The 27,962-nt window shown below is 40.3% G+C and overlaps 2 non-coding genes and 4 pseudogenes across 2 annotated transcripts; 2 read left to right on the top strand and 4 right to left on the bottom strand.

The window, feature by feature from the left end:
- Positions 1-177: 177 nt before the first annotated feature.
- Positions 178-307, bottom strand: LOC141269576 (5S ribosomal RNA; annotated as a pseudogene).
- Positions 308-926: 619 nt separating this feature from the next.
- On the bottom strand, positions 927-1,045 carry LOC141266917 (5S ribosomal RNA). The gene has a single exon (XR_012320936.1). It is a non-coding gene; the product is annotated as a 5S ribosomal RNA (ribosomal RNA).
- Positions 1,046-1,976: 931 nt separating this feature from the next.
- LOC141268735 (5S ribosomal RNA) lies at positions 1,977-2,096 on the bottom strand (annotated as a pseudogene).
- An 11,483-nt stretch (positions 2,097-13,579) lies between these two features.
- LOC141267578 (5S ribosomal RNA) lies at positions 13,580-13,699 on the bottom strand (annotated as a pseudogene).
- A 6,978-nt stretch (positions 13,700-20,677) lies between these two features.
- Positions 20,678-20,797, top strand: LOC141266971 (5S ribosomal RNA). The gene has a single exon (XR_012320990.1). It is a non-coding gene; the product is annotated as a 5S ribosomal RNA (ribosomal RNA).
- A 948-nt stretch (positions 20,798-21,745) lies between these two features.
- LOC141267897 (5S ribosomal RNA) lies at positions 21,746-21,854 on the top strand (annotated as a pseudogene).
- The last annotated feature ends 6,108 nt before the right edge of the window (positions 21,855-27,962 follow it).

Below are 27,962 nucleotides of genomic sequence, written 5' to 3' on the forward strand. Positions count from 1 at the left end.
GCCGTGGCAAGGAGCTCGGTGTCAGGCCTGCGTGAAGGCAGCGGTGTAGCGTACTTAGCTGCCAACTGTCTCAGAGGCCTTGGGGCTGCCATCATCTAAGTTACTTAAGGTCGGTGTCCGGCAAGGCGCCGTTCCATGCTAGCCGAGCTGGGCAGTAGGGCAAAACGTCATCAAAATGGTCTACAGCACCCGGTGTTCCCAGGAGGTCTCCCATCCAAGTACTGTCTGAGCCCAGCCCTGCTTTGCTTCCGAGATCAGACGAGATCAGGCGAGATCAGGCGTCTCCAAGGTGGTATGGCCAGTAGACGCTGCTTGATCCATCGCCCGGCCAGCCTTTCTCAGGATCGCTTGGTGGCGAGCAATCTGGCCGTGACAGGGCGGGCTCCGAAGGGTTCATGCAAAGGCTGTGCCGTCCCTACAGGTGTGGTTTGTTTAGCAGTGATTCACCCGCCGCATCAGGTGTCTTCAAAAATGTCTTGGCGCAGGGTCTCCTGCAGGCTAAACCCTTCATCGCGGTAATGTGACAGAAAGAGCAAGCTGGACCCGTAACTTGGGGGCGGAGCGAAACGTCCAGGGGTGAATGAAGGAAGAGGGTGAGATGGTTGCCAGTGACTTTGAGCTGCTCTTCAGGGGAAGGGTCGTGTTGCCTGCAAGGGTCTTCTGCTTGGGGTTACCGGTGGTTGCCTCCAGCCACGCGGGAGACGCTGGTCCTGGTGAAAAGGAGGCTAGTATTAAAAGTAAAGAAGCAACAATGCTGAAGGCCCACGGTGATCAGAAGGATGCTGGTATTTTGCAGAGATGAAATAGCGCAAGAGAGAAAGCAAATGAAAAAAGAAAAGAGAATGAATGTGTGCACTTGTGAAAGGGAATGGAAAAAAGGCATAGAAGAGAGCACCCCCTGCTGGTGGAAGGAAGGAAAAAGCAAAAGCCTACAGCACCTGGTATTCCCAGGCAGTCTCCCATCCAAGTACTAACCAGGCCCAACCCTACTTAGCTTCCAAGATCAGACGAGATCAGGCATGTTCAGGGTGGTGTGGCCGTAGACAGAGACAAGCCTCTCACTTGCTGCTTTTCTACTTTGAAGTCTGGCTGCCGGATGCCCTTTCCAGTGTTCAGCAAGACCAGGTCCTTTTGTGCTTTCCCTTCTCTTCAATTTTTTTGCTGGCTTCCTTAAAAGGTCTTGTAGACACAACGCCCCACTCAGAGCCGCTGAGCTCACTGATCGGCTGCAGCGCTGTCGACGGAACGTCAGCTTCACGGCCAATGCCACAGGCCGAAGCAGAGGCGAGACTCACCGGTAGACCCGGGTAGGGTGAGTAGAGCGCGGTTAGTTGCTTTCTAATCGCCTGCAGCCGGGGATTAACTTTTAATGAAAGGGAACAATCCCTTTAACTGTCTGCAGCGCGCCACACCTAGGAAGCGCACTCTCACACACAAGCCAGCATGCGAACGTGCTCGCACGTGACAACACCCCCTATCTGCCCCTACAACCTCTCCGACACCATGTGTCAGACTCTCCTGCCTGTTTTATGATTTCAGGGCCCTAGCAGGAATCACCCCCACCTCCCCAATTCCTTCCTTGCCTTCCTTGCACTGAGGTTAGCTCTTTGTCAGCCGTCTGGCTTGGTTACAAAAGCTTCTTTGCAGAGAAACATGTTACTTCTGCTGGCCCTCGCTAGGCGGCCGGCATCCAAAACCTTCCCTGGGCACCTGCTGAAAGCCTGGCCCCTTCACGGCCCCGGGTGCTTTTAACGCCATCATTTCCACACGGCGAGCTGCGGAGTCAATAAGCACTCCTAGCCGTGGCAAGGAGCTCGGTGTCAGGCCTGCGTGAAGGCGGCGGGGTAGCGTACTTAGCTGCCAACTGGCTCAGAGGCCTTGGGGCTTCCATCATCTAAGTTACTTAAGGTCGGTGTCCGCAAAGGGGCCGTTCCATGCAAGCCAAGCTGGGCAGTAGGGCAAAACGTCATCAAAATGGTATACAGCACCCGGTGTTCCCAGGAGGTCTCCCATTCAAGTACTGTCCGAGCCCAGGCTTGCTTTGCTTCCGAGATCAGACGAGATCGGCCGTATCCAAGGTGGTATGGCCAGTAGACGCTGCTTGATCCATCGCCCGGCCAGCCTTTCTCAGGATCGCTTGATGGCGAGCAATCTGGCCGTGACGGGGCGGGCTCCGAAGGGTCCATGCAAAGGCTGTGCCGTCCCTACAGGTGTGGTTTGTTTAGCAGTGATTCACCCGCCGCATCAGGTGTCTTCAAAAATGTCTCGGCGCAGGGTCTCCTGCAGGCTAAACCCTTCATCGCGGTAATGTGACAGAAAGAGCAAGCTGGACCCGTAACTTGGGAGCGGAGCGAGACGTCCAGGGGTGAATGAAGGAAGAGGGTGAGATGGTTGCCAGTGACTTTGAGCTGCTCTTCAGGGGGGAGGGTCATGTTGCCTGCAAAGGTCTTCTGCTTGGGGTTACCGGTGGTTGCCTCCAGCCACCCGGGAGACGCTGGTCCTGGTGAAAAGGAGCCTAGTATTAAAAGTAAAGAAGCAACAATGCTGGAGGCCCACGGTGATCAGAAGGATGCTGGTATTATGCAGAGATGAAATAGCGCAAGAGAGAAAGCAAATGAAAAAAAGAAAAGAGAATGAATGTGTGCACTTGTGAAAGGGAATGGAAAAAAGGCATAGAAGAGAGTGCCCCCTGCTGGTGGAAGGAAGGAAAAAGCAAAAGCCTACAGCACCTGGCATTCCCAGGCGGTCTCTGTTAAATGGTTAATTATGGAAATTAATTTGGAATGTTAATCGATAATCATTTTTCTGAGTTCTATGCCTCACCATCGTGTCTAGTTGACATGCGCTATTTGTTTGTGTATTTTTGGTTCACTACCATATGTAGAACAGGTGTCCATACGACTGGCTATAAAAGCCCATGGTAGAGAAAGGGGGGGCTCTCTTGCTCTGCCCACCCCACAAGACACAGAATCTTCATGCTGAGAAGCAGATGACATGTAGGCCTGGACACATGCTGGACAAAGACATGATTTACAAGCCAGGATCCAAGGAAAGATGGGTGAATCTCAACAATTAAGCTAATTATGGACAAATGGACAATTACTTTATAACTAATTATTGTATGTGCCTGCTGCAATATGATTCTTTTTAATGGTCAATCCAAGAATAAATAGATACATTTTTTTATAAGAATATCGTGATATTGATACTTTGAGAAGTCCTCAGTAGAAAAAAATAATACAGGAAGAGTATTATTTTACAATGGTGAGCCAGGCAGTCCTGTTTTTTTGTTTTTTAAATTAAGTAAGTGAATTTCTTCCGTGAACAAGGGGGGAGTCCTGATGAGCTGAACAGCTGTTGTTCACGTGTCAGTAAATTCACTAGTTTGTCACGAGAAGCAGAAAGGACCTACAGACTGAGGAAAGACAGGAAGCAGAGGTACTAACAAGGAACAGAATCACACAGAAAAAGAATCAGACGAACTGAAGACAGGACGTGCTGATAAAGAGAAGCCAAGGAATCTTAAGGTAAGCAAAATATGGATATAATTTCTTCTTTTGCTAAACAAAGTAATATTAATTTCAAAGTTAATGTAGGAGATGACATAGAAGTTTTGTGGCTCAGTTTATACAAAGAATGTGAATTGCAGAATTTACAGTTAACTTCTAAATTGGTAAATAGAGACAAACAGAAATTGAGGAATATTCTACATTTGGTAGATTTTTTTCATAGTCTTGTGTTAGAGATTTCTAAGCAGGAAAATAGTGTAGAAGTGTCAGACGGTGATACTGATTCAGACTGTAATGTGGAAAATGAACAAGAAGTAAGACACGTGTCTGTAACTGAAGATGACCTTGGGTCTGACCAAGAGACGGACATACAGAAACCTGACATGGGAGGAGACATGACTGACATACGAGAAACCGACATACTAGGTGATGTGGGAGGAGACGTGAGTGACGTAGGAGGAACAGACGTACAAGAGCCACTAAAAATATCAGAGAATCCTGGAATTACCCAAGCTCAACTCCAAATTAAAATGAGGAAAAATTTGCTGAAATTATACAAAATCATGCCAAAATATGATGTCAAAATCCATGCCTGTAGAAATTCAGAGACATTTGAGAGCTTCTCTGATAAGTTTGATTTATCCAATGAGGAGAGGAATCAGTTATTTAAAATATGGATTCCTGTGACATTGTCCAGACGTTTACATTTAATGCCCTGTGAAAGTGACTCTCCTAATGGATGGGAAAATGATTCGGACAGATTAAGATATTTGATTTATTGTGTCACAAAGGATTTTCCCAACATAGAAGATCTGCAGAAGCTGAGGATTGGTAGGAAGGAATGTACATATACATTCGTGTCCATATTTGAACGGTTGTACAAAGCTCTCATCAAAAATGGAAAAGTACAACATATGATAACAACTTTTGTACAAAAATTCAAATTCCTAAATTCAGTTTCCCAAGTTATGGCATCACAAAAAAATTCATTATTTGAATGTGCGCAGATGCTGGATTTTGTTAGAAAACATGAGAATCGTGAAAAGAAAATAAATCAAGCTAAATTTATAAAACCAGGAAAGGTAAAATCTTACCAAAAGTCAATATCAAACTCTCCTAGACTGAGTCATCCCCATAGTGAACTCTATCAAATACGCAGAAGATTTCATATATGTTATAAGCCATATCAGTGCAAAGATCCATCTCTCCACAGAATAAGTTAATTCTCAGTCAGAACTGTGATTCTCTAAAAAGGAAAATGGCTGAAACTGAATGACAGAGACAGGTGAGACGACCAACTCACAGTGACGTCATGGAATGTGGACAGAAGAACAGGCAGTTCTCTGAGGTTTTGAAGGATAGAAAAATGTCTTTCCTAAATAGGGCGTTCCTGGAGATATTTGAGAGAGACAGAAGATTTGGTTTAGGGAGTGGCTAAGGAAAAACTGTAATTATAATGTTGTATCAAAATGTAAAACAATGTCTCAATATTTATTTATAATCTTATACAGTAAAATTGTAGTTACATAGTTTCTAATAGTTCATATATATATATATATATATATATATACACTTGTCTAAGTAGAGATTGCGTATAATTGTATTTATATATACGTTTATAAAATATATATATATTAATTAATAAATTAGAACTTCATATATATAAATTTAAGTAGCAATATTTTGAATTACATTAGAACCAACCAATATATGTATAAGATATTTAAATAATTCTGTTTCTGTATGAATTTGATATTTAATTTTATTTTCTTATATTTCCTTAGAGTTTTCATTCCAAAGCAGGATTTGATCAAAGAACTCTAAAATGGATTTATTTCTTTATTCACACAGGAAGTGAAAAAATTGCATGATTTTATGTGTATAACATTTTAAAATAATAACAATATATCTAGTTGAACTATAATATATATGTAATACTTATTAATTCTTTTGTGTTGCTAATATTTTCTGTGCAATAAGTGTTCGTGCAAATTAAAGTAGCTTTACAGCATGACGTGTGACAGCTGCGGCCTTTGAACTTTGAGCTAATAGTATAGGATCCCATTCATTCTATTTTCAACTGATGTAACTTAAGACCGGGCAGCCAGTGAAAAAAGAATCTAAGACAAGAGTTTTTTCAAGTGTCTGAAATTCCAGTGACTTACTCTCATATTATATAATATGTACTTGGGGAATATTCAAAGAAATATAAAGATATTCAATTGATATGGCAATGCGCATTAATAAATTGGGATACAACAATTTTGGGTTAAATATATATATATATATCTAAAACTTCATAAGTGGAATGTTTGAGTTGAACAGATCTGTGAATGTCAGAGTGAAGGTGACAGATGAGTAAATCAGCAGCTGCTAAGTGTGATTGATGTGACAGAGGCCTCGTATGTTTGTATGTTTGAAAAAAAAAATGTTTCTTTATATGAAGGTACAAAAATATATTTAATTCTGAGGAAATTATAATACATAATTAGGTATTATCTACATATATATATTTCTATATTTCTTTAATAATTATTATTTCTTGATTTAACTAATAGTGGATAAGGGCAACCACACATCAAAATCAGGGGAGGAGTCCTGAGGAGATAATTTGCATATTCCCACTGCATTTTGGGGTAAGTGAAGAGTCCGGCGCGCGCATTTTGAAGCTTTTTTTTTAAGCTTTTTTCACTGTTTTCAGAACATTAACAGTAAGAACATGGAAGAGTCCAGGAGCCATTTGGTGAGCTGCATATCCTGCTACATGTTCACAGACTTGCCAGTGGAAAAGCCAAACTTCACATGCCAGAAATGCAAGCTTGTGTCCCTGTTGGAGGAAAAGTTGCGAAATCTAGAAGAGAGGTTAACTACCTTGAAAATCATTAAGGAAGGTGAAGAGTTCTTAGACAGAGCAGAATTATCTCTTCATGATTCAGAAAGAGAAGAAATTCGAACTGCACCTGACGAAACAGAGGAATGGAAGCATGTGACCCACAGAAGCAGGAGGATCGAGAGGCAGTCAGCACCCATACTGCTCAGGAACCAGTACCAAGCTCTCACGCAGGAGAACCATGAAGAAATACAGCAAAATAAGACTTTGCCAGCAATGAATAACCTTGTAAGCCCTCAGAATCCTCCTGGATGGAGAAAGAAGAATGTTGTGGAGAAAAAACGGAGAGTGGTGGTCATGGGGGATTCCCTGTTAAGAGGAACAGAGGCCGCTATCTGCAGACCAGACATAACCTCAAGAGAAATGTGCTGTCTTCCAGGAGCAAAAATTAAAGATGTGTCTGACAGGATATCAAGACTCTTCAGACCTACAGATCACTACCCATTCCTGCTAATACATGTGGGGACAAAGGACACCGCAGGAAAGGACCTGGAAACCATCTGCAGTGACTTTGAAGACTTAGGCAAGAAAGTGAAAGAATTGGGAGCGCAGGTGGTCTTCTCATCCATCCTCCCAGTGGATGTCCATGGAACAATGAGGTGGAATAAGATTCTACAGGTGAACAACTGGCTACGTCGATGGTGCCGTCAACAAGGATTTGGATTTCTGGATCACGGAATGAATTACCTATACGATGGACTACTTGCTAGAGATGGGGTGCACCTTACAAAGACTGGAAAACATGTATTTGGAAGTCGCCTTGCTACACTCATCAGAAGAGCTTTAAACTAGAACAATGTGGGAAGGGAAGCAAAAGGCCAGAAAAAGCCATACAGCTGACAAATACTATTGAGATCTCTGCTACTGGAAGTGGAAAGGAAGAACAAAGACAAAACAATTTAAATAATAAAAATATGGGAGGAAGAGAAACCAATCACAAACTAAAATGTTTTTATACAAATGCACAAAGCATGGGCAACAAACAAGGAGAATTGGAACTACTAGTGCAGGAAAAGGAATATGATGTCATTGGAATCACTGAAACTTGGTGGAACGATAAACATGATTGGAATAAAAGGCTAAAAGGATACAACTTATTTGCAAGAAACAGACTTGATAAACGAGGAGGAGGTGTTGCATTGTATGTTAGAAAAGCGTATATCTGCACAGAGATTGAAGCTTCAGAGACTGGGAGTTCTGTGGAACTCCCAGTCTCTGAAGCTTCAGAGACTGGGAGTTCTGTGGAAACTGTTTGGGTAAGAATACAAGGAGAGAACAACGGAAAGGACACCATTGTAGGCATTTACTACAGACCACCTGGGCAAGCTGAAGATATGGATGAACTCTTTATGTATCAAATGACCAAGTTCTCCAAAAAATATGACGTAGTGGTCGTGGGAGATTTCAACTATCCAGACATTTGTTGGGAATCTCTCTCAAGTAAAACTAACAGGTCAAGCAAATTCTTATCCTCTCTTGCTGACAACTTTATCTTCCAAAAGGTAGGGGAGAAAACAAGTGGATCTGCTACTTTGGATCTAATCCTTATAAACAGGGAGGAAATGGTTGAGGAGGTAAAGGTGGCTGGGACTCTAGGAGGCAGCGATCATGCTATTATAGAATTTTGGATAACTAGAGGAGGAAGACATGTGAAGACTCAAACTTCAAGGTTAGATTTTAGAAAGGCAGATTTTAAGAGACTCAGAAAGAGAATAGGAGGGATCCAATGGCTGGATGTCCTTAAGGACAAAAATGTCCAGGAAGGATGGGAAATTTTTAAAAATGAGATTCTCAAAGCACAATCGTTAACAATCCCGAAAAGTAGGAAGAATGGGAAGCATTTAAGGAAACCAGGATGGATGAACACAGAACTTAAACACATGCTAAAAAGAAAGAAAGAAATGTTTATTAAATGGAAAGAGGGAGGCATATCTAAAGAAGATTATAATGCAGTCTGCAGATCCTGCAGGGCACGTATCAGGTTAGCTAAAGCTGACAATGAATTAAGGCTTGCAAGAGATGTTAAAAGCAATAAAAAAGGATTTTGGGGGTATGTCAAAAGTAAAAGAAAAGTCAAAGATGCTATAGGATTTTTACAGGATGAAAATGGAGAAATGGTAAGAGAGGATGTTGAGAAGGCCGAACTTTTTAATTCCTATTTTGCATCTGTTTTCTCTCAGAAAGAAAATGTAACATCAACTGATCTTCACTGTCCTTTTAAAGGAATAGAGGAATCCAAGTTATCTGTATACAGAAAGATTGTGAGGGAATATTTAGCTAACATAAATGAGTTCAAGTCTCCAGGTCCAGATGAATTACACCCCAGAGTACTGAAGGAGATCGTAGAAGAAATTTTAGAACCACTCTCCATAATCTTTGAAAATTCTTGGAGAACAGGAGAAGTCCCAGAAGACTGGAGAAGAGCAAATGTTGTTCCTATCTTCAAAAAGGGGAAGAAGGTGGACCCTGGGAACTATAGGCCGGTGAGTCTGACTTCTATACCAGGAAAGATCTTTGAACAAATTATTAAACAACATGTATGTAAGTACATGGATAAGAATGAAGTGATTAACCAGAGTCAGCATGGGTTTGTAACTAACAAGTCATGTCAGACTAACTTAATTTCCTTCTATGACAGAATCACTGACTGGGTGGATCAGGGAAATGCTGTAGATATAGTATATCTTGACTTCAGCAAAGCATTTGACAAAGTATCTCACACCATCCTTATTGAAAAAATGACCAAGTATGCAATGGACCAGGCAACTGTTAGGTGGATTCATAACTGGCTTAGTGATCGGACTCAAAGGGTGGTTGTAAATGGCTTCACATCCAGCTGGATGAATGTCTCAAGTGTGGTACCACAGGGCTCTGTCCTGGGACCTGTATTGTTCAACATCTTTATCAATGATTTAGATGAAGGAATTGAGGGTAAACTGATTAAATTTGCTGATGACACAAAGCTAGGAGGGATAGCTAATACTAGAGAAGAGAGAGAGAGTATTCAAAAAGACCTAAATAAACTGGAGCAGTGGGCAGCAACCAACAGAATGTTTTTTAACATGGAAAAATGCAAAGTACTACATCTGGGCAATAAAAATGAAAAAAGCATATACAGAATGGGGGGTATAGAGCTAAGCAACAGTACATGTGAAAAAGACTTAGGTATACTAATAGATCATAAACTGAACATGAGTCAACAGTGTGATGCAGCAGCAAAAAAGGCAAATACAATTCTGGGATGTATTAACAGAAGCATACAGTCTAGATCACGTGAAGTCATTATCGGTCTTTACTCCTCTTTGGTCAGACCTCATCTGGAATACTGTGTACAGTTTTGGGCACCACATTTTAAAAAAGACATAGACAAACTGGAGCAAGTTCAGAGAAGAGCGACCAGAATGGTGACTGGTCTGCAAACCATGTCCTATGAGGAACGGTTGCAGGATTTGGGAATGTTTAGCTTGCAAAAAAGAAGACTGAGAGGAGACTTAATAGCTGTCTACAAATATGTCAAGGGCTGTCACATTGTAGAAGGATCATCTTTATTCTCATTTGCACAAGGAAAGACTAGAAGCAATGGGATGAAACTAAATGGGAGGAGACACAGATTAGATATTAGAAAAAACTTTTTGACAGTTAGGGTGATTAATGAGTGGAACAGGCTGCCACGAGAGGTGGTGAGTTCCCCTTCAATGGACGTCTTCAAACAGAGGCTGGACAGACATCTGTCTGAGATGATCTAGTGAATCCTGCTTTGAGCAGGGGGTTGGACCAGATGACCCAGGAGGTCCCTTCCAACTCTACCATTCTATGATTCTATGATTCTATGAAAATGGTTTACAAAGCAAATTTATATTTAGAATAATTTTCCACATGATAATATTCTTGAATAACTATAATATTATTTTTAATGGTTACCTAAATAGGTACACACCTCTCTTTAGTCAAATCTATGCTACTCATCAATATGAAATTTATGCACAATATTTCTAGAAGAATAATTATTTTTAATTTGGTTCTGATATATACATAAATTTTATAAAATAATATTTTTGGTATTAAGGGGGAAAATGTGTTTTTGATCCTGATTACATAATCACTTTTGATCAATACTTATTTTCCACACATTTTAATAAAGAAGAAATAATAATAAGGTACTATGGTATAATTAAGAAGGGTATTACATGCAAAGTTGCATAATTTAATATTTTTTGGTGGTACAAGGTTATGACAAATATGAAATCATCCAGATAATGGAGATATAAGGGTATTTTTTATGGAGAATATAATTACTCTGCATTTGTCATTAAAATTTAAAGGCCTTATTTTTATTTTTATTCTTATTTTTACTCTTAATTTTATTTTTCATTTTTAAAATTTTATTCTTACTTTATACTTCTTATTTTTCTATTTTTTCATTTTCATTTTTTAATTCTCATTTGATTTTATTTGAGTTCAATATCTCAATTGAGAAAACACATTAATATTTAATAAAGTAATGTCTAATACAAGAGTATTGCTTCATTAAATATATATTGCTAAGGAAAAAAATGTTTACATTTTCTGAGTAAACACAACAATTCATTCATTCATTTATTCATTCATTCATTCATTCATACATTCATATATTTATTCATTTTGGTTCAGGAGTATACATTCTTTGATATTATTGGTTTAATAAAGATATAAAAACTTGTTTTTTCAAAATACACTGACGCCTATGGGTTAGAAAAGGTAATTACACCTATGACATAAAAATGTTCTATCATATGGAGAACTTGATTGATAATGAATTATTATCTATTATTGTTTATTATTCCAAACATAATTTATTTTAATATTTTGATAATAATTAGATGGATATTACTGATTGCTATGGTACGCTGTGATATTATAGGTTAGGAAAAACTGCCAGATTTGGTATCAGATTAGGGAATGAAGACTTCAATCAAGACATCGCAATTATGAATTCTATCTTAATAAAGACTTTTAATTTTTATAAATCAAAGAGATTCTCAAAAGTTACAAGAAGAAGCAACTGACATCCGGAGGTCTCAGAAGGTAACAGGTGTGAATGCTGAGTGTTATAATAGACTGTGTCCATTACATACAATACAATTCACACCACTGATCACCAGGACGGCAGAGGACGATGATCCTATATGTACTGTGTTGTGTTCAAGTTTCATCACGTTCCAGTGGTTTCTTATCACCTGCAACGCTTCAATGAAAGCTGGTGAACAGGTAATACCTGGCATATGTGTCCTGTATATAAAGGACTGAGTACTGTTTATGGTGCTATATAAAGCAGGAAAGTGTCAAGTTAACCCTTGCTTTACTGACCAAAGACGTCACATCTGTTCCAAAAGTGACACGAGACCAGTGCGGACACACGGAAGATTCCAAAGACGATCCAACGTAAGTCCAGGTGACACTGCACAGATATTAAAGCTACATTTCATCCATGGACTTTGTTTTCTTATCAACTGACACACATGATCTTTCTAATAAAGAGTACAGTTTATGGACTAAACAATAATGAGCACAATTATGGACTGTACAATATCTACATGCTGTAATTTATTTCAAAGGAGTTTTCATCTAAAGACTGTGTTATAAAAGAACCAAGAAGAAGACGAGACGACGACCCGATGACATCAGATGATGACGATTGAACACGCGATTGCTTCAATTTAGATATAGGGAAGTATAATTATACATATTAAATGATTATTAGTCACGGCTTACCATAACATGAATTCACATCATTATATAGCAATAATCCGATATTAATACTATTATTACTATTATTATTATTATGGAAATTTAATGATATTGCCAAGGAAGAAGGAAAGAAAAAATGATTGATGAATGTATCTTCTTTTGAGAAATTTCAGTTAAAGTCCTTTTATTCTCAAAAAAGGGGGAAATGTTAAATGGTTAATTATGGAAATTCATTTGGAATGTTAATCGATAATCATTTTTCTGAGTTCTATGCCTCAGCCATAGTGTCTAGTTGACATGTGCTATTTGTGTGTGTATTTTTGGTTCACTACCATATGTAGAACAGGTGTCCATACGACTGGCTATAAAAGCCCATGGTACAGAAAGGGGGGGCTCTCTTGCTCTGCCCACTCCAAAAGACACAGAATCTTCATGCTGAGAAGCAGATGACATGTAGGCCTGTACACATGCTGGACAAAGACATGATTTACCAGCCAGGATCCAGGGAAAGATGACAAGCCTCTCACTTGCTGCTTTTCTACTTTGATGTCTGGCTGCCGGCTGCCCTTTCCAGTGCTCAGCAAGACCAGGTCCTTTTGTGCTTTCCCTTCTCTTCAATTTTTTTGCTGGCTTCCTTAAAAGGTCTTGTAGACACAATGCCCCAATCAGAGCCGCTGAGCTCACTGATCGGCTGCAGCGCTGTCGACGGAACGTCAGCTTCACGGCCAATGCCACAGGCCGGGAGCAGAGGCGAGACTCACCGGTAGACCCGGGTAGGGTGAGTAGAGCGCAGTTAGTTGCTTTCTAATAGCCTGCAGCCGGGGATTAACTTTTAATGAAAGGGAACAATCCCTTTGACTGTCTGCAGCGCGCCACACCTAGGAAGCGCACTCTCACACACAAGCCAGCATGCACACGTGCTCGCACGTGACAACACCCCCTATCTGCCCCTACAACCTCTCCGTCACCATGCGTCAGACTCTCCTGCCTGTTTTATGATTTCAGGGCCCTAGCAGGAATCACCCCCCCCTTCCCCAATTCCTTCCGCACCTTCCTTGCCTTCCTTGCACTGAGGTTAGCTCTTTGTCAGCCGTCTGGCTTGGTTACACAAGCTTCTTTGCAGAGAAACATGTTACTTTTGCTGGCCCTCGCTAGATGGCCGGCATCCAAAACCTACCCTGGGCACCTGCTGAAATCCTGGCCCCTTCACGGCCCCGGGTGCTTTTAACGCCATCATTTCCACACGGTGAGCTGCGGAGTCAATAAGCACTCCTAGCCGTGGCAAGGAGCTCAGTGTCAGGCCTGCGTGAAGGGCGGCGGGGTAGCGTACTTAGCTGCCAACTGTCTCAGAGGCCTTGGGGCTTCCATCATCTAAGTTACTTAAGGTCGGTGTCCGGCAAGGCGCCGTTCCATGCTAGCCAAGCTGGGCAGTAGGGCAAAACATCATCAATATCGTCTACAGCACCTGGTGTTCCCAGGAGGTATCCCATCCAAGTACTGTCCGAGCCCAGCCCTGCTTTGCTTCCGAGATCAGACGAGATCAGGCGTATCCAAGGTGGTATGGCCAGTAGACGCTGCTCGATCCATCGCCCGGCCAGCCTTTCTCAGGATCGCTTGGTGGCGAGCAATCTGGCCGTGACGGGGCGGGCTCCGAAGGGTCCATGCAAAGGCTGTGCCGTCCCTACAGGTGTGGTTTGTTTAGCAGTGATTCACCCGCCGCATCAGGTGTCTTCAAAAATGTCTCGGCGCAGGGTCTCCTGCAGGCTAAACCCTTCATCGCGGTAATGTGACAGAAAGAGCAAGCTGGACCCGTAACTTGGGGGCGGAGCGAGACGTCCAGGGGTGAATGAAGGAAGAGGGTGAGATGGTTGCCAGTGACTTTGAGCTGCTCTTCAGGGGGGAGGGTCGTGTTGCCTGCAAAGGTCTTCTGCTTGGGGTTACCGGTGGTTGCCTCCAGCCATGCGGGAGACGCTGGTCCTGGTGAAAAGGAGCCTAGTATTAAAAGTAAAAAAGCAACAATGCTGGAGGCCCACGGTGATCAGAAGGATGCTGGTATTTTGCAGAGATGAAATAGCGCAATAGAGAAAGCAAATGGAAAAAAGAAAAGAGAATGAATGTGTGCACTTGTGAAAGGGAATAGAAAAAAGGCACAGAAGAGAGTGCCCCCTGCTGGTGGAAGGAAGGAAAAAGCAAAAGCCTACAGCACCTGGTATTCCCAGGCTGTCTCCCATCCAAGTATTAACCAGGCCTGATCCTGCTTTGCTTCTGAGATCACATGTGCTCAGGGTGGTGTAGCCGTAGGCAGGCACAAGCCTCTCACTTGCTGCTTTTCTACTTTGAAGTCTGGCTGCCGGATGGCCTTTCCAGTGTTCAGCAAGACCAGGTCCTTTTGTGCATTCCCTTCTCTTCAATTTTTTTGCTGGCTTCCTTAAAAGGTCTTGTAGAGACAACGCCCCACTCAGAGCCGCTGAGCTCACTGATCAGCTGCAGCGCTGTCGACGGAACTTCAGCTTCACGGCCAATGCCACAGGCCGGGAGCAGAGGCGAGACTCACCGGTAGACCTGGGTAGTGTGAGTAGAGCGCGGTTAGTTGCTTTCTAATAGCCTGCAGCCGGGGATTAACTTTTAATGAAAGGGAACAATCCCTTTGACTGTCTACAGCGCGCCACACCTAGGAAGCGCACTCTCACACACAAGCCAGCATGCACACGTGCTCGCACGTGACAACACCCCCTATCTGCCTCTACAACCTCTCCGTCACCATGCGTCAGACTCTCCTGCCTGTTTTATGATTTCAGGGCCCTAGCAGGAATCACCCCCCCCTCCCCAATTCCTTCCGCACCTTCCTTGCACTGAGGTTAGCTCTTTGTCAGCCGTCTGGCTTGGTTACACAAGCTTCTTTGCAGAGAAACATGTTACTTCTGCTGGCCCTCGCTAGGCGGCCGACATCCAAAACCTTCCCTGGGCACCTGCTGAATGCCTAGCCCCTTCACGGCCCCGGGTGCTTTTAACGCCATCATTTCCACACGGAAAGCTGCGGAGTCAATAAGCACTCCTAGCCGTGGCAAGGAGCTCGGTGTCAGGCCTGCGTGAAGGCGGCGGGGTAGCGTACTTAGCTGCCAACTGGCTCAGAGGCCTTGGGGCTTCCATCATCATCATGTTATAAGCCATATCAGTGCAAAGATCCATCTCTCCACAGAATAAGTTAATTCTAATAGTTCATATATACAGTGCCTACAAGTAGTATTCAACCCCCTGCAGATTTAGCTGGTTTGATAAGATGCAAATAAGTTAGAGCCTTCAAACTGCAAACGAGAGTAGGTTTTATGAACAGAAGCATAAATCTTACAAACCAAAAAGTTATGTTGCTCAGTTGAATTTTATTAAATTTTAAACATAAAAGTGTGGGTCAATTATTTTTCAACCCCTATGTTTAATATTTTGTGGAATAACCCTTGTTTGCAATTACAGCTAATAATCGTCTTTTATAAGACCTGATCAGGCCGGCACAGGTCTGTGGAGTTATCTTGGCCCACTCCTCCATGCAGATCTTCTCCAAGTTATCTAGGTTCTTTGGGTGTCTCATGTGGACTTTATTCTTGAGCTCCTTCCACAAGTTTTCAATTGGGTTAAGGTCAGGAGACTGACTAGGCCACTCCAACACCTTGACTTTTTCCCTCTTGAACCAGGCCTTGGTTTTCTTGGCTGTGTGCTTTGGGTCGTTGTCTTGTTGGAAGATGAAATTACGATCCATCTTAAGATCCTTGATGGAGGAGCGGGGGTTCATGGCCAAAATCTCCAGGTAGGCCGTGCTATCCATCTTCCCATGGATGCGGACCAGATGGCCAGGCCCCTTGGCAGAGAAACAGCCCCACAGCATGATGCTGCCACCACCATGCTTGACTGTAGGGATGGTATTCTTGGGGTCGTATGCAGTGCCATCCAGTCTCCAAACGTCACGTGTGTGGTTGGCACCAAAGATCTCGATCTTGGTCTCATCAGACCATAGAACCTTGAACCAGTCTGTCTCAGAGTCCTCCAAGTGATCATGAGCAAACTGTAGACGAGCCTTGACATGACGCTTTGAAAGTTAAGGTACCTTACGGGCTCGTCTGGAACGGAGACCATTGCGGTTGAGTACGTTACTTATGGTATTGACTGAAACCAATGTCCCCACTGCCATGAGATCTTCCCGGAGCTCCTTCCTTGTTGTCCTTGGGTTAGCCTTGACTCTTCGGACAAGCCTGGCCTCGGCACGGGAGGACACTTTCAAAGGCTGTCCAGTAGTTCCATAAGCCTTCCATTTACGGATGATGCTCCCAACAGTGGAGACAGATAGGCCCAACTCCTTAGAAAGGGTTTTGTACCCCTTGCCAGCCTTGTGACCCCCCACGATCTTGTCTCTGATGGCTTTGGAATGCTCTTTTGTCTTTCCCATGTTGACCATGTCTGAGTGCTGTTCACAAGTTTGGGGAGGGTCTTAAATAGTCAGAAAAGGCTGGCAAAAGAGATCTTTAATCCACACATGTGAAGCTCATTATTCTTGGTGCCTGAACTACTTCTTAATACTTTAGGGGGACCAAACAGAATTCTTGTGGTTTGAGGGGTTGAATAATAAATGACACTCTGAATTAACTTTTAACGTTTTAAAAAAACAAAAAAACAAAAAAAAAGTTGCTGCAGTGTATTTCCCTCTTCCAGGCTGATCTACAGTACAAATGTCACAATGCCAAGTTAATTCCGCATGTGTCAACCACCTAAATCTGCAGGGGGTTGAATACTACTTGTAGGCACTGTAATACCTAATTATGTGTTATAATTTCCTCAGAATTAAATATATTTTTGTACCTTAACATAAAGAAACATTTTTTTTTTCAAACATACAAACATACGAGGCCTCTGTCACATCAATCACACTTAGCAGCTGCTGATTTACTCATCTGTCACCTTCACTCTGACATTCACAGATCTGTTCAACTCAAACATTCCACATATGAAGTTTTATATATATATATATATTTAACCCAAAATTGTTGTATCCCAATTTATTAATGCGCATTGCCATATCAATTGAATATCTTTATATTTCTTTGAATATTCCCCAAGTACATATTATATAATATGAGAGTAAGTCACTGGAATTTCAGACACTTGAAAAAACTCTTGTCTTAGATTCTTTTTTCACTGGCTGCCCGGTCTTAAGTTACATCAGTTGAAAATAGAATGAATGGGATCCTATACTATTAGCTCAAAGTTCAAAGGCCGCAGCTGTCACACGTCATGCTGTAAAGCTACTTTAATTTGCACGAACACTTCATGCACAGAAAATATTAGCAACACAAAAGAATTAATAAGTATTACATATATATTATAGTTCAACTAGATATATTGTTATTATTTTAAAACGTTATACACATAAAATCATGCAATTTTTTTCACTTCCTGTGTGAATAAAGAAATAAATCCATTTTTAGAGTTATTTGATCAAATCCTGCTTTGGAATGAAAACTCTAAGGAAATATAAGAAAATAAAATTAAATATCAAATTCATACAGAAACAGAATTATTTAAATATCTTATACATATATTGGTTGGTTCTAATGTAATTCAAAATATTGCTACTTAAATTTATATATATGAAGTTCTAATTTATTAATTAATATATATATATATATATATATATATATATTTTATAAACGTATATATAAATACAATTATATGCAATCTCTACTTAGACAAGTGTATATATATATATATATATATATATATATATATATATGAACTATTAGAAACTATGTAACTACAATTTTACTGTATAAGATTATAAATAAATATTGAGACATTGTATTACATTTTGATACATTATAATTACAGTTTTTCCTTAGCCACTCCCTAAACCAAATCTTCTGTCTCTCTCAAATATCTCCAGGAACGCCCTTTTTAGGAAAGACATTTTTCTATCCTTCAAAACCTCAGAGAACTGCCTGTTCTTCTGTCCACATTCCATGACGTCACTGTGAGTTGGTCGTCTCACCTGTCTCTGTCCATCAGTTTCAGCCATTTTCCTTTTTAGAGAATCACAGTTCTGACTGAGAGTTAACTCATTCTGTGGAGAGATGGATCTTTGCACTGGCTGATATGGCTTATAACATATATGAAATCTTCTGCGTATTTGATAGAGTTCACTATGGGGATGACTCAGTCTAGGAGAGTTTGATATTGGCTTTTGGTAAGATTTTACCTTTCCTGGTTTTATAAATTTAGCTTGATTTATTTTCTTTTCACGATTCTCATGTTTTCTAACAAAATCCAGCATCTGCGCACATTCAAATAATGAATTTTTTTGTGATGCCATAACTTGGGAAACTGAATTTAGGAATTTGAATTTTTGTACAAAAGTTGTTATCATATGTTGTACTTTTCCATTTTTGATGAGAGCTTTGTACAACCGTTCAAATATGGACATGAATGTATATGTACATTCCTTCCTACCAATCCTTAGTTTCTGCAGATCTTCTATGTTGGGAAAATCCTTTGTGACACAATAAATCAAATATCTTAATCTGTCCGAATCATTTTCCCATCCATTAGGAGAGTCATTTTCACAGGGCATTAAATGTACACGTCTGGACAATGTCACAGGAATCCATATTTTAAATAATTGATTCCTCTCCTCATTGGATAAATCAAACTTATCAGAGAAGCTCTCAAATGTCTCTGAATTTCTACAGGCATGGATTTTGACATCATATTTTGGCATGATTTTGTATAATTTCAGCAAATTTTTCCTCATTTTAATTTGGAGTTGAGCCTGGGTAATTCCAGAATTCTCTGATATTTTTAGTGGCTCTTGTACGTCCGTTCCTCCTACATCACTCACGTCTCCTCCCACATCACCTAGTATGTCGGTTTCTCTATCTCAGTCATGTCTCCTCCCATGTCAGGTTTCTGTCTGTCCATCTCTTGGTCAGACCCAAGGTCACCTTCAGTTACAGACACGTGTCTTACTTCTTGTTCATTTTCCACATTACAGTCAGAATCAGTATCACCGTCTGACACTTCTACACTATTTTCCTGCTTAGAAATCTCTAACACAAGACTATGAAAAAAATCTACCAAATGTAGAATATTTCTCAATTTCTGTTTGTCTCTATTTACCAATTTAGAAGTTAACTGTAAATTCTGCAATTCACATTCTTTGTATAAACTGAGCCACAAAACTTCTATGTCATCTCCAACATTAACTTTGAAATTAATATTACTTTGTTTAGCAAAAGAAGAAATTATATCCATATTTTGCTTACCTTAAGATTCCTTGGCTTCTCTTTATCAGCACGTCCTGTCTTCAGTTCTTCTGATTCTTTTCCTGTGTGATTCTGTTCCTTGTTAGTACCTCTGCTTCCTGTCTTTCCTCAGTCTGTAGGTCCTTTCTGCTTCTCGTGACAAACTAGTGAATTTACTGACACGTGAACAACAGCTGTTCAGCTCGTCAGGACTCCCCCCTTGTTCACAGAAGAAATTCACTTACTTAATTTAAAAACAAAAAAACAGGACTGGCTGGCTCACCATTGTAAAATAATACTCTTCCTGTATTATTTTTTTCTACTGAGGACTTCTCAAAGTATCAATATCACGATATTCTTATAAAAAAGTGTCCAGGCCTACATGTCATCTGCTTCTCAGCATGAAGATTCTGTGTCTTGTGGGGTGGGCAGAGCAAGATAGCCCCCCCTTTCTGTACCATGGGCTTTTATAGCCAGTCATATGGACACCTGTTCTACATATGGTAGTGAACCAAAAATACACACACAAATAGCGCATGTCAACTAGACACGATGGCTGAGGCATAGAACTCAGAAAAATGATTATCGATTAACATTCCAAATGAATTTCCATAATTAACCATTTAACAGAGACCGCCTGGGAATGCCAGGTGCTGTAGGCTTTTGCTTTTTCCTTCCTTCCACCAGCAGGGGGCACTCTCTTCTATGCCTTTTTTCCATTCCCTTTCACAAGTGCACACATTCATTCTCTTTTATTTTTTTCATTTGCTTTCTCTCTTGCGCTATTTCATCTCTGCAAAATACCAGCATCCTTCTGATCACCGTGGGCCTCCAGCATTGTTGCTTCTTTACTTTTAATACTAGGACCAGCGTCTCCCGCGTGGCTGGAGGCAACCACCGGTAACCCCAAGCAGAAGACTTTTGCAGGCAACACGACCCTCCCCCCTGAAGAGCAGCTCAACGTCACTGGCAACCATCTCACCCTCTTCCTTCATTCACCCCTGGACGTCTCGCTCCGCCCCCAAGTTATGGGTCCAGCTTGCTCTTTCTGTCACATTACCGCGATGAAGGGTTTAGCCTGCAGGAGACCCTGCACTGAGCCATTTTTGAAGACACCTGATGTGGCGGGTGAATCACTGCTAAACAAACCACACCTGTAGGGACGGCACAGCCTTTGCATGGACCCTTCGGAGCCCGCCCCGTCACGGCCACATTGCTCGCCACCAAGCGATCCTGAGAAAGGCTGGCCGGACGATGGATCGAGCAGTGTCTACTGGCCATACCACCTTGGATACGCCCGATCTCGTCTGATCTCGGCAGCAAAGCAGGGTTGGGCTCGGACAGTACTTGGATGGGAGACCGCCTGGGAACACCGGGTGCTGTAGACCATTTTGATGACGTTTTGCCCTACTGCCCAGCTCGGCTAGCATGAAACGTCGCCTTGCCGGACACCGACCTTAAGTAACTTAGATGATGGAAGCCCCAAGGCCTCTGAGCCAGTTGGCAGCTAAGTACGCTATCCCTCCGCCTTCACGCAGGCCTGACACCGAGCTCCTTGCCACAGCTAGGAGTGCTTATTGACTCCGCAGCTCGCTGTGTGGAAATGATGGCGTTAAAAGCACCCGGGGCCGTGAAGGGGCCAGGCTTTCAGCAGGTGCCCAGGGAAGGTTTTGGATGCCGGACGCCTAGCGAGGGCCAGCAGAAGTAACATGTTTCTCTGCAAAGAAGCTTGTGTAACCAAGCCAGACGGCTGACAAAGAGCTAACCTCAGTGCAAGGAAGGCAAGGAAGGCAAGGAAGGAATTGGGGAGGGGGGGGTGATTCCTGCTAGGGCCCTGAAATCATAAAACAGGCAGGAGAGTCTGACGCATGGTGACAGAGAGGTTGTAGGGGCAGACAGGGGGTCTTGTTACGTGCGAGCACGTGTGCATGCTGGCTTGTGTGTGAGAGTGCGCTTCCTAGGTGTGGCGCGCTGCAGACAGTCAAAGGGATTGTTCCCTTTCATTAAAAGTTAATCCCCGGCTGCAGGCTATTAGAAAGCAACTAACCGTGCTCTACTCACCCTACCCGGGTCTACTGGTGAGTCTCGCCTCTGCTCCCAGCCTGTGGCATTGGCCGTGAAGCTGACGTTCCGTCGACAGCGCTGCAGCCGATCAGTGAGCTCAGCGGCTCTGAGTGGGGCGTTGTGTCTACAAGACCTTTTAAGGAAACCAGCAAAAAAATTGAAGAGAAGGGAAAGCACAAAAGGACCTGGTCTTGCTGAGCACTGGAAAGGGCAGCCGGCGGGCAGCCGGCAGCCAGACGTCAAAGTAGAAAAGCAGCAAGAGGCTTGTCTCTGCCTACGGCCACACCACCCTGAACACGCCTGAACTCAGAAGCTAAGCAGGGTCGGGCCTGGTTAGTACTTGGATAGGAAACCACCTGGGAATACCAGGTGCTGTAGGCTTTTGCTTTTTCCTTCCTTCCACCAGCAGGGGGCACTCTCTTCTATGCCTTTTTTCCATTCCCTTTCACAGGTGCACACATTCATTCTCTTTTCTTTTTTTCATTTGCTTTCTCTCTTGCGCTATTTCATCTCTGCAAAATACTAGCATCCTTCTGATCACCGTGGGCCTCCAGCATTGTTGCTTCTTTACTTTTAATACTAGGCTCCTTTTCACCAGGACCAGCGTCTCCCGCGTGGCTGGAGGCAACCACCGGTAACCCCAAGCAGAAGACCTTTGCAGGCAACATGACCCTCCCCCCTGAAGAACAGATCAAAGTCACTGGCAACCATCTCACCCTCTTCCTTCATTCACCCCTGGACGTCTCGCTCCGCCCCCAAGTTACGGGTCCAGCTTGCTCTTTCTGTCACATTACCGCGATGAAGGGTTTAGCCTGCAGGAGACCCTGCGCCCAAACATTTTTGAAGACACCTGATGCGGCGGGTGAATCACTGTTAAACAAACCACACCTGTAGGGACGGCACAGACTTTGCATGGACCCTTCGGAGCCCGCCCCGTCACGGCCAGATTGCTCGCCACCAAGCGATCCTGAGAAAGGCTGGACGGGCGATGGATCGAGCAGCTTCTACTGGCCATACCACCTTGGATACTCCCGATCTCATCTGATCTCGGAAGCTAAGCATGGTTGGGCCTGGTTAGTACCTGGATGGGAGACTGTAAAATAATACTCTTCCTGTATTATTTTTTTCTACTGAGGACTTCTCAAAGTATCAATATCACGATATTCTTATAAAAAAATGTATCTATTTATTCTTGGATTGTCCATTAAAAAGAATCAGATTGCAGCAGGTACATACAATAATTAGTTATAAAGTAATTGTCCATTTGTCCATAATTAGCTTAATTGTTGAGATTCACCCATGTTTCCTTGGATCCTGGCTGGTAAATCATGTCTTTGTCCAGCATGTGTCCAGGCCTACATGTCATCTGCTTCTCAGCATGAAGATTCTGTGTCTTGTGGGGTGGGCAGAGCAAGAGAGCCCCCCCTTTCTGTACCATGGGCTTTTATAGCCAGTCGTATGGACACCTGTTCTACATATGGTAGTGAACCAAAAATACACACACAAATAGCGCATGTCAACTAGACACGATGGCTGAGGCATAGAACTCAGAAAAATGATTATCGATTAACATTCCAAATGAATTTCCATAATTAACCATTTAACATTTCCCCCTTTTTTGAGAATAAAAGGACTTTAACTGAAATTTCTCAAAAGAAGATACATTCATCAATCTTTTTTTCTTTCCTTCTTCCTTGGCAATATCATTAAATTTCCATAATAATAATAATAGTAATAATAGTATCAATATCGGATTATTGTTATATAATGATGTGAATTCATGTTATGGTAAGCCGTGACTAATATTCATTTAATATGTATAATTATACTTCCCTATATCTAAATTGAAGCAATCGCGGGTTCAATCGTCATCATCTGATGTCATCGGGTCGTCGTCTCGTCTTCTTCTTGGTTCTTTTATAACACAGTCTTTAGATGAAAACTCCTTTGAAATAAATTACAGCATGTAGATATTGTACAGTCCATAATTGTGTTCATTATTGTTCAGTCCATAAACTGTACTCTTTATTAGAAAGATCATGTGTGTCAGTTGATAAGAAAACAAAGTCCATGGATGAAATGTAGCTTTAATATCTGTGCAGTGTCACCTGGACTTACGTTGGATCGTCTTTGGAATCTTCTGTGTGTCCGCACTGGTCTCGTGTCACTTTTGGAACAGATGTGACGTCTTTGGTCTGTAAAGCAAGGGTCAACTTGACCCTTTCCTGCTTTATACAGCACCATAACCAGTACTCAGTCCTTTATATACAGGACACATATGTCAGGTATTACCTGTTCACCAGCTTTCATTGAAGCGTTGCAGGTGATAAGAAACCACTGGAACGTGATGAAACTTGAACACAACACAGTACATATAGGATCATCGTCCTCTGCCGTCCTGGTGATCAGTGGTGTGAATTGTATTGTATGTAATGGACACAGTCTATTATAACACTCAGCATTCACACCTGTTACCTTCTGAGACGTCCGGATATCAGTTGCTTCTTCTTGTAACTTTTGAGAATCTCTTTGATTTATAAAAATTAAAAGTCTTTATTAAGATAGAATTCATAATTGCGATGTCTTGATTGAAGTCTTCATTCCCTAATCTGATACCAAATCTGGCAGTTTTTCCTAACCTATAATATCACAGCGTACAATAGCAATCAGTAATATCCATCTAATTATTATCAAAATATTAAAATAAATTATGTTTGGAATAATAAACAATAATAGATAATAATTCATTATAAATCAAGTTCTCCATATGATAGAACATTTTTATGTCATAGGTGTAATTACCTTTTCCAACCCATAGGTGTCAGTGTATTTTGAAAAAACAAGTTTTTATATCTTTATTAAACCAATAATATCAAAGAATGTATACTCCTGAACCAAAATGAATAAATATATGAATGTATGAATGAATGAATGAATGAATAAATGAATCAATGAATTGTTGTGTTTACTCAGAAAATGTAAACATTTTTTTCCTTAGCAATATATATTTGATGAAGCAATACTCTTGTATTAGACATTACTTTATTAAATATTAATGTGTTTTCTCAATTGAGATATTGAACTCAAATAAAATCAAATGAGAATTAAAAAATGAAAAAATAGAAAAATAAGAAGTATAAAGTAAGAATAAAATTTTAAAAATGAAAAATAAAATTAAGAGTAAAAATAAGAATAAAAATAAAAATAAGTCCTTTAAATTTTAATGACAAATGCAGAGTAATTATATTCTCCATAAAAAATACCCTTATATCTCCATTATCTGGATGATTTCATATTTGTCATAACCTTGTACCACCAAAAAATATTAAATTATGCAACTTTGCATGTAATACCCTTCTTAATTATACCATAGTACCTTATTATTATTTCTTCTTTATTAAAATGTGTGGAAAATAAGTATTGATCAAAAGTGATTATGTAATCAGGATCAAAAACACATTTTCCCCCTTAATACCAAAAATATTATTTTATAAAATTTATGTATATATCAGAACCAAATTAAAAATAATTACTCTTCTAGAAATATTGTGCATAAATTTCATATCGATGAGTAGCATAGATTTGACTAAAGAGAGGTGTGTACCTATTTAGGTAACCATTAAAAATAATATTATAGTTATTCAAGAATATTATCATGTGGAAAATTATTCTAAATATAAATTTGCTTTGTAAACCATTTTGATGTGTGGTTGCCCTTATCCACTATTAGTTAAATCAAGAAATAATAATTATTAAAGAAATATAGAAATATATATATGTAGATAATACCTAATTATGTATTATAATTTCCCCAGAATTAAATATATTTTTGTACCTTCACATAAAGAAACATTTTTTTTTTTTTCAAACATACAAACATACGAGGCCTCTGTCACATCAATCACACTTAGCAGCTGCTGATTTACTCATCTGTCACCTTCACTCTGACATTCACAGATCTGTTCAACTCAAACATTTCACATATGAAGTTTTAGATATATATATATTTAACCCAAAATTGTTGTATCCCAATTTATTAATGCGCATTGCCATATCAATTGAATATCTTTATATTTCTTTGAATATTCCCCAAGTACATATTATATAATATGAGAGTAAGTCACTGGAATTTCAGGCACTTGAAAAAACTCTTGTCTTAGATTCTTTTTTCACTGGCTGCCCGGTCTTAAGTTACATCAGTTGAAAATAGAATGAATGGGATCCTATACTATTAGCTCAAAGTTCAAAGGCCGCAGCTGTCACACGTCATGCTGTAAAGCTACTTTAATTTGCACGAACACTTCATGCACAGAAAATATTAGCAACACAAAAGAATTAATAAGTATTACATATATATTATAGTTCAACTAGATATATTGTTATTATTTTAAAATGTTATACACATAAAATCATGCAATTTTTTCACTTCCTGTGTGAATAAAGAAATAAATCCATTTTAGAGTTCTTTGATCAAATCCTGCTTTGGAATGAAAACTCTAAGGAAATATAAGAAAGTAAAATTAAATATCAAATTCATACAGAAACAGAATTATTTAAATATCTTATACATATATTGGTTGGTTCTAATGTAATTCAAAATATTGCTACTTAAATTTATATATATGAAGTTCTAATTTATTAATTAATATATATATATATATTTTATAAACGTATGTATAAATACAATTATACGCAATCTCTACTTAGACAAGTGTATATATATATATATATATATATATATATATATATGAACTATTAGAAACTATGTAACTACAACTTTACTGTATAAGATTATAAATAAATATTGAGACATTGTATTACATTTTGATACAACATTATAATTACAGTTTTTCCTTAGCCACTCCCTAAACCAAATCTTCTGTCTCTCTCAAATATCTCCAGGAACGCCCTATTTAGGAAAGACATTTTTCTATCCTTCAAAACCTCAGAGAACTGCCTGTTTTTCTGTCCACATTCCATGACGTCACTGTTAGTTGGTCATCTCACCTGTCTCTGTCCATCAGTTTCAGCCATTTTCCTTTTTAGAGAATCACAGTTCTGACTGAGAATTAACTCATTCTGTGGAGAGATGGATCTTTGCACTGGCTGATATAGCTTATAACATATATGAAATCTTCTGCGTATTTGATAGAGTTCACTATGGGGATGACTCAGTCTAGGAGAGTTTGATATTGGCTTTTGGTAAAATTTTACCTTTCCTGGTTTTATAAATTTAGCTTGATTTATTTTCTTTTCACGATTCTCATGTTTTCTAACAAAATCCAGCATCTGCGCACATTCAAATAATGAATTTTTTTGTGATGCCATAACTTGGGAAACTGAATTTAGGAATTTGAATTTTTGTACAAAAGTTGTTATCATATGTTGTACTTTTCCATTTTTGATGAGAGCTTTGTACAACCGTTCAAATATGGACATAAATGTATATGTACATTCCTTCCTACCAATCCTTAGTTTCTGCAGATCTTCTATGTTGGGAAAATCCTTTGTGACACAATAAATCAAATATGTTGATCTGTCCGAATCATTTTCCCATCCATTAGGAGAGTCATTTTCACAGGGCATTAAATGTAAACGTCTGGACAATGTCACAGGAATCCATATTTTAAATAATTGATTCCTCTCCTCATTGGATAAATCAAACTTATCAGAGAAGCTCTCAAATGTCTCTGAATTTCTACAGGCATGGATTTTGACATCATATTTTGGCATGATTTTGTATAATTTCAGCAAATTTTTCCTCATTTTAATTTGGAGTTGAGCCTGGGTAATTCCAGAATTCTCTGATATTTTTAGTGGCTCTTGTACGTCCGTTGCTCCTACGTCACTCACGTCTCCTCCCACATCACCTAGTATATCGGTTTCTCGTATGTCAGTCATGTCTCCTCCCATGTCAGGTTTCTGTATGTCCGTCTCTTGGTCAGACCCAAGGTCACCTTCAGTTACAGACACGTGTCTTACTTCTTGTTCATTTTCCACATTACAGTCAGAATCAGTATCACCGTCTGACACTTCTACACTATTTTCCTGCTTAGAAATCTCTAACACAAGACTATGAAAAAAATCTACCAAATGTAGAATATTTCTCAATTTCTGTTTGTCTCTATTTACCAATTTAGAAGTTAACTGTAAATTCTGCAATTCACATTCTTTGTATAAACTGAGCCACAAAACTTCTATGTCATCTCCTACATTACCTTTGAAATTAATATTACTTTGTTTAGCAAAAGAAGAAATTATATCCATATTTTGCTTACCTTAAGATTCCTTGGCTTCTCTTTATCAGCACGTCCTGTCTTCAGTTTGTCTGATTCTTTTCCTGTGTGATTCTGTTCCTTGTTAGTACCTCTGCTTCCTGTCTTTCCTCAGTCTGTAGGTCCTTTCTGCTTCTCGTGAAAAACTAGTGAATTTACTGACACGTGAACAACAGCTGTTCAGCTCGTCAGGACTCCCCCCTTGTTCACGGAA

This window comes from Phyllobates terribilis, unplaced genomic scaffold, assembly GCF_046119375.1.
Source record: "Phyllobates terribilis strain yellow unplaced genomic scaffold, ASM4611937v1 Scaffold_4__5_contigs__length_816908805, whole genome shotgun sequence".
Taxonomy (NCBI): domain Eukaryota; kingdom Metazoa; phylum Chordata; class Amphibia; order Anura; family Dendrobatidae; genus Phyllobates; species Phyllobates terribilis.